The sequence below is a fragment of the Hylobates moloch genome, unplaced genomic scaffold (assembly GCF_009828535.3).
Source record: "Hylobates moloch isolate HMO894 unplaced genomic scaffold, HMol_V3 SCAFFOLD_23, whole genome shotgun sequence".
In the NCBI taxonomy this organism is placed as follows: Eukaryota; Metazoa; Chordata; class Mammalia; order Primates; family Hylobatidae; genus Hylobates; species Hylobates moloch.
This window is the reverse complement of record NW_026652298.1, coordinates 31,060,943-31,069,113: the sequence shown is the minus strand read 5'-3', so window position 1 is coordinate 31,069,113 and position 8,171 is coordinate 31,060,943.

Genomic DNA, 8,171 nt, shown 5'->3' with positions numbered 1-8,171 from the left:
AGAGAAAGAAAGAAAAAAGAAAGAAAGAAAAAGAGAAAAAAGAAAGAAAGAAAGAGAAAATAAAAGAAAAAGAAAGAGAGAAAGACCCTGCTCTAGAAAGATGAAAGACACATTCCCTGGCTTCGTAGGAAAGGAGCAAATAATTTCTAGTTCTGGCCAGGCACAGTGGCTCACACCTGTAATCCCAGCACTTTGGGAGGATGAGGTGGGAGGATACCTTGAACCCAGGAGTTTGAGACCAGCCTGGGCAACATATCAAGACCCTGTCTCTACCAAAAAAAGAAGAGAAAAGAAAAGAGAAAAATAATAATTTCTAGATCCTCATCATCTACCATGTTCCAGGGTCAGGAGGAAGCTCTTTCTTCACTTTGACAGCAAGCCTGTGGCCTAGGCATTCTCAGCCCGCTTTGCTGGAGGGGGCATTTGAGGCCTGGCCAGCTTCGGCAGCCTACAAGGAGTGTTACTGGGGTGAAAACAGCCAGCGGGGACCAGTCTGCTTCCGGCCCTCCAGGTGCCTGGGATGGGGAAGCAGCAAATGCCCACCTTCCTGCCCAACCCCCTCCTCCCTCTTCATGGGGGGAACTGGGGGTGGCAGAGGCTGCCGGGTGCGAGCGGGCCCAGGCCTGTGGCCCTGCCTGACGTTGGTCCCCATCAAGCCATGTGACGAGACCAGGCCACAAGAAAGAGGTTTCAACAAGCGTTATCGTTTCCTGGAACTCCAACTCGGCAACTTCCCCGAAGACCGGCTGTGCCTGGCGGGCGGGCTGCACACAGCGGGGACAAGGCTGCCCCCTTCCTCCTCCGCTGCCTCCACGGCCGCATCTGTCTCAGTCTGACTACCTGGAAGCAGCACTCTACCCTTCAGCCCAGCGGCCCTCGGCTCAGCTGCCAGGTCACCAGCATCCCTGGGAGCGGTGGGGCAGGGGCTGCTCTGTCAGCCCCTGTGATGTTCAGGCCGGGCTGGACCAGCCCAGGACCCCTAGGTGCCCAGAAACCCACTTCCTCTTCTTTCTGCCCCTGAACAAGCTTCTCAGGGCAGCTGACAATCAGACTTAGCACAGATGTGCCTCAATGTTGCTCTCAGAGAAATGGACACAAGGCTGGGTGCAGTAGCTCACACCTGTAATCCCAGCACTTTGGGAGGCCGAGGTGGGCGGATCATTTGAGGTCAGGAATTCGAGACCAGCCAGGCCAACATGGTGAAATCCCGTCTCTACTAAAAACACAAAAATTAGCCAGGCGTGGTGGTGGGCACCTGTAATCCCAGCTACTGAGGAGGTTGAGGCACAAGAATCACTTGAACCCAGGAGGCAGAGGTTGCAGTGAGCTGAGAGTGCAGCTCTGCACTCCAGCCTGGACAACAGAGCCAGATTCCGTCTGAAAAAAGAAAAGAAAAGAAAAGAAAAGAAATGGAAACAAATCTCCCACCCCATTCATCCTGCCCACCAGACAGGGGCCTCTCTGGAGCCAGGCAGATAGTTTCTGTTTCTGGCTGGCTGGGCCCTAGATATCCAGAGAAGGGGCTAAAACCTCACTTTGGTGGAGGTGGGGTGGCTCAGAACTCAGATACTTGGGTACCACCATCTCGGTGATGACTCTGGGATAAGTCACTTCCTCAGTTCCCCAGTTCACAGAAACCCCAGTTGTAAATATAGACCTGGCCACAGTGGGGCGGGGTGGTGGGTGCGGGGGCAGAGTGAGATGGGGAGTGAGGAGGAAGAACCAAGGACAAAACCTGATTCCTCTGAAAAGGCAGAAGCCTCCAGGCCAGCAGGGTTTTCTTAACCTGCTTTTGGGAAGAAAAGACTGTCAGGCTTGTGGTCCCTCTGGGCCTCAGTTTCCTCCTCTATAAAATGAAAATGATACTAGCTTGAGCCATATGAAATTGCCAACACTCTTGTGGTTTTGACCTCCAAAACCAGCAATTTCATATGCTGCTCTAACATGACCTATCTGGAAAACTGAAGACTGAAATGAGATCCCGCAAAGTGCTTAGCAGAGTGATTGCATATAATAGGTGCCCAATAAACAATAGGCCTTATGTTATAATACTTTTTCAAATAAAAATAGTATTTTTTTGTAGAGACAGGGGTCTCACTAGGTTGCCTAGGCTGGTCTTGAACTCCCAGGCTCAAGCGATCCTCCTGCCTTGGCCTCCCAAAGTGCTGGGATTACAGATGTGAGCCACTGCACCCAGCCATAATAGAGATCTTATATCTCTTATATCTGCTATCTGCACCCAGCCATAATAGAGATCTTATATCTCTTATATCTGCTATCTAATGATATGTCACCAGTAATAATAATGACAGCGCCCCTAATTCTTTCACCCATCCTCTCCTTGTCAAACCCACAGACGCTTCCACTTATTGAGCACACTGTGCACCCAGGACAGATATAAACGTTCTCCATTCAGTTTTCACCACTTACTGTCACCCACAAGCGTGAGCCTGTGCAGGCATGGTGTCAGAGCTCAGGATTCATGTACACACAGCATATAAGCCAGCGCAGTCTCATTCTGTGTCCCTTCTCATTCTGGCCGTCTCACTCCAGAGTGAGACCCAGTCTCTCCTCGTTCGGTCCATGCTTGCTGGGGATGGCCCTACTGCTACATTAACTTGTGCAAGCCACACGGTGCTCATGGTTAATCTTGAGTTTATATCCTACTATAGTGTTAAGATCAGAAGTCATCCTCGGCCAGGCATGGTGGCTCAAGCCTGTAATCCTAGCACTTTGGGAGGCCAAGACGGGCAGGTCATTTGTGGTCAGGAGTTCAAGACCAGCCTGACCAACATGGCGAAACCCCGTCTCTACTAAAAACACAAAAAATTAGCTGGGCTTGGTGTAATCCCAGTTACAGATTGAGGCACGAGAATCACTTGAACCTGGGAGGCAGAGGTTGCAGTGAGCCGAGACGGTGCCACTGTACTCCAGCCTGGGCAACAGAGCGAGACTCTGTCTCAAAAAAAAAAAGTCACCTTCTATTGGAGCAATTGATTTTTTTAAGCCAAATGTAGGACATTTATGTCTTCAATTTCATCTTTGTACCCACTCAGTGTCCCAGTCCAGGGTTTGTTTGGGATCTGGCTCTGTTGACGAGTGAATTCACCGTCCTTGCAATAAGCAGGTTGTCTGGCTTCTAATGAAGGAATCCAGGAAGAAGGAAGGAAGAGCATTAGCTGAGGCCAGAGCCCTGTGGCATACTACATAAGACCACTCAGCCAGCTGTCACATGTGTGTGCAAGCGTGTGGTGTGTGTGTAGTTAATAATTTACAGAGTTGGCCACCAGGGGCAGTGGCTCATGCCTATAATCCCCACTTTGGGACACTGATGCAGGATCGCTTGAGGCCAGGCGTTTGAGACCAGCCTAGGAAACATACACTCCGTCTCTACAAAAACAAAACAAAACAAAATTAGCCAGGTGTGGTAGCACAGTCTATATAATCCCAGCTACTTGGGAGGCTGAGGCTGGAGGACTGCTTGAGTCCAGGAGTGTAAGGCTGCAGTGAGTTAGGATCACGCCACTGCACTACAGTCTTGGCAACAGAGCAAGACCCTGACTTAAAAAAAAGAAGAAAAAAAAAAGTAAAACACATTTATAAAGTTTCCAACCTGGATATTAATGCCTCTGTCTGGCTTTAAACCTCACTGAAGGGCCGGGTGCAGTAGCTCACACCTGTAAGCCCAGCACTTTGGGAGGCCGACGCAGGTGGATCACGAGGTCAGGAGTTCAAGACCAGCCTGACCAACATGGTGAAAACCCGTCTCTACTAAAAATACAAAAATTAGCTGGGCGTGGTGGCACACGCCTGTAATCCCAGCTACTTAGGAGGCTGAGGCAGGAGAATCACTTGAACCCAGGAGGCGGAGGTTGCAGCAGTGAGCCGAGATCACGCCACTGCACTCCAGCTTGGGGACAAGACTGAAACTCTGTCTCAAAAAAAAAAACAACAAAAAAAACACAACTCACTGAAGGCTAATTTTGGCCTTGCTCCATGTTAGCTGTGTGACCTTGAGCAAGTTCTTTCACCTCTCCGGGCCTCAGTTTTCTCATCTGAGAAATGGAGATTGTAACAGTTTTACCCCTATGGGGTGGTAGGAAGGATGACTGAGACGGTGTACATGGCGCTCCCAGCAGTGCCTGGCGTGCCATCACTGTTTGAGCCAGAGCCATGGAGCATCTCTGCACCAGATGGATCCTGAAAAGTTGAACAACAGCACGTCTCCAGGGCCAGCAATTTGGCAGAGGCAGGAGGGAGGCAAGGCTGTCCCTCAGGAATGGAGTGCCATGCCTCCATGCAGGCTCCCTAGGAGGCCAGTCTCCCTCCTTTCACAACACAGCCTCAAAGCCTTTGTTGTGTCTAGTTTCACAGGGACTGACCAGCAGCCCCTTCCCACTTAGCCCAGGGCTTTGGGGCTCCCAGCCAGAGTGACTTCCCCAGTCTAAGCCTCAGTTTTCCCATCCATGAAAAGGGAAAAAACCCACAGTGGACGGTTAGGAGCACTTGGTGAAGTAAAGCACATCCCAAGGTCAACACTGGGTCCGTTCCCCATTCTGGCTGGGCCTGGGCTTCCTTACTGCCCAGATGGGGATGACAGCTCCTCCCTAGCTAGTCAATGACCTAGAAGGATGCTCATGAAATGCTAAGTGGAAAAAAAGTGTGTTGCGATCTGGGTCATAAGGAATGGTGTGTTTTCTTTTCTAAAGACAGAATAGGCTGGGTGCAATGGCTGACTCCTGTAATCCCTACAATTTGGGAGGCCAACGCAGGAAGATCACTTGAGGTCAGGAGTTCGAGACCAACCTGGGCAACATACTGAGACCTCTGTATCCACAAAAAAATTTTTAAAAATTAGCCAGATGTGGTGGCACGTGCCTGTAGTCATAGCTACTCTGAGACTGAGGTGGGAGGATCACTTGAACCCAAGGAATTTGAGGCTGCAGTGAACCGTGATCACAACACTGCACTTCAACCTGGGTGACAGGGCAAGACCTTGTCTCAAAAAGAGAAAGAAAAAACTATATATATGTGTGTATCTGCAGAAATCAGGTTAGAAATACACACATTACACACACACACACACGTGTGTGTGTGTGTATATATATAATTTATTTAATAGTAACGTTATTGGTAGGTTCTTTAAACATTTTTTGAAACAAATATAGAAATTAAAAAATAATGTGGGCTGGTGGGGAATGTTAATGAGGGGTAGGCTGTGCACGTGGGGGCAGGGAGAACATGGGAACACTATGCACTTTCCACTCCATTTTGATGTGAACCTAAAACTGCTCTAATAAATACTAAGTTGTTAAAAGCAACCATGAGGCCAGGAGCTAAGTTATTAAAAGCAACCATGAGGCCAGGCTTGGTGGCTGATGCCTATAATCCCAGCACTTTGGGAGGCCAAGGCAGGCGTATCACTTGAGGTCAGGAGTTCGAGACCATCCTGGCCAACATGGTGAAACTCCGTTTCTACAAAAAATACAAAAATTAGCTGGACGTGGTGGTACACGCCTGTAATCCCAGTTCCTCGGGAGGCTGAGGCAGGAGAGTCACTTGAAGCTGGGAGGCGCAGGTTGCAGTGAGCCAAGATTGCGCCACAGCTCTCCAGCCTGGGCGACAGTGGGACTTCATTTGAAAACTAACTAAATAAAGCAACGACAAACCAGGGGGTGTGAAAGCGTAGACGCCCTGTGTTCCATTTGCTCTCCCTCAAGCTTTCCTTGACCACAGACATCAGCAAGTGATGGGGGCCATTGTCAGCCCCAGCTCCTGGCAAATCTGGTCTTGGCTCTTTCACACTGGAAGATCATTGTGTCTCTTATTTACGTGGCTCCATTTCACTTCATTCCAGCCATACTTGACCTCTGACCCATGCTGTTCTCCAGACTACAGTTACCCAGGACTCTGGGTTGTAAGTGACAGAAACATAACTCAGGCAGCACAAGTGAAAAAGGAAATGTGGTGCATGGAACAAGGACATCAAGGTGGACTTCAGGCATGGCTGGATGCAGGCACTCACACAATGCATCAGGGCTCTGTCTCATGTCTTTCTCATCAACTCTCTTGATACAGTGGGCACATTGGCTAAATTAGGGCCTGTTGGCCCTAATTTAGAGGACTTTCTGTTAGTTTCAGCTGAAAAGGGAGGTGTCTGATTGGTCCAGCTTAGGTCATGTCCCTACCCTGAACTGGGGCATGGGGAACTCTGATTGGCCAGGTCTGGTCCGCACCCATCTCTGGCCAGGGCGCTGTGATTGACAGCTCCTTCAGGACCATAGAGCATGCGGGACGGACAGTTCCCTGAGAGCAAAGCTCTGGCTCACAGTACGCCACACATGATTTCTGCTTTCCAGCCCTCCAGCACCTTAGAATGGGAGACAGAGACCGTTGGCTCAGGTCTGTGTTCCTAGGGCTGGGACGCCTCATATAGCAGGAGGAGGGACTTTGGGCTCCAACAGACCCGGGTGTGAATCCAAGCACTGCAGGTCACTTTACCTCTCTGAGCCTTATTTTCACACCCAAACATGTCTCCCTACAGGATGGTGCCAAGGATTTAAGTTAGTCCCTAAGGGTAGAGTGGGAACCTGGGCCTTGGTCCGGACCTGACAGCCATCATGGGGATCGGGGCACCGCCTGTATGTCACGTGAGAAAAGTTTGGATCTCCACTCAGGCTGTGCAGTCTTGGGCAGATAACACTTCTCTAAACCTCAGTTTCTTCCCTTGCAAAAATTAGAGAAACATGCTGTCTTAGTCCGTTTTCTTTCTTTCTTTCTTTCTTTTTGACGGAGTCTCCCTCTGTCACCCAGGCTGGAGTTCAGTGGCACGATCATGGCTCATAGCAACCTCCGCCTCCTGGGTTCAAGCAACTTTCTCGCCTCAGCCTCTTCAGTAGCTGGGGTTACAGGTGTCTGCCACCATGCCCTGCTAATTTTTGTATTTTTGTAGAGATGGGGGTTTCACCGTGTTGGCCAGGCTGGTCTTGAACTCCCGACCTCAGGTGGTCTGCCTGCTTCAGCCTCCCAAAGTGCTGGGATTACAGGCGTGAGCCACCGTGCCTGGCCTCTCCTTCTTCTTCTTTTTTTCTTTTCTTTCTTTTTTTTTTTTTTTTTTTTGTGAGACAGTCTCACTCTGTCTCCCATGCTGGAGTGCAGTGGCAGTGATCTCGGCTCACTGCAACCTCCACCTCCAAGGTTCAAGTGATTCTCCTGCCTCAGCCTCCCGAGTAGCTGGGATTACAGGTGTGCGCCACCATGCCTGGCTAATTTTTGTATTTTTAGTAGAGACAGGGTTTCACCATGTTGGCCAGGCTCGTCTCAAACTCCTGACCTCAGGTGATCTGCCCGCCTCAGCCTCCCAAAGTGCTGGGATTACAGGCGCAAGCCACTGTGCCCGGCCTCCTTCTTTCTTTTTCTGTCTCTCAACCAAACATGGAGCAGACCTTTTGTTCAGCACACAGCAGTATCTAGCTAGAACTTACATTTTTTGGATTTCATTGCATTGCTTAAGGGTTACCTCTTTGTTGCGAGTGATTCTACCTTCCATCTATGGTAATAAAACGTTTCCCTTGAAATAAAATTTACTTAAGGAAATCATGTAACTTAATTTGCAGGAAATATTAATTAAATAACAGAACAGCTGGGGACTTGGACAGATCTCGCAAAAAAAAAAAACCATACAAGTGAAGCTCCAGTGACTGGTGTGACAGCCTCAGCTTAGAGATGAAAATGAAGGCATGGCTATAAAATTAGGCTGCCCGAGATTAGAATCCACTCCCCCACCAGGGCTCTGCTACCTACCTGCAGTGTGACCCAAGCCCGTTATTTAACCCTGTGCCCCAGTTTCCTCATCTGCAAAATGAAGGTAGTAATAGTTATACCTGATTCATACAGTTCTTGTGAGGATTAATTGGGATACTACGCATGAATTACTTAGAATCATGCCTAGCGTCTAGCGACATGGGTGAGCTGGCAGCCACCGCTGTTATTAGCAAGAAGCAACCTGAGAATGGGACCAGGTGGGTCTGACTTCATGGCTATGCTGATTCAAATCCTCTGCACAGCTGGTGTGATGCAAAATAATAATTACTATTATAGTTCTGGCTGGGTGCAGTGGCTCATGCCTGTAATCTCAGCCCTTTGGAAGGCCAAGGTGGGAGAATCACTGA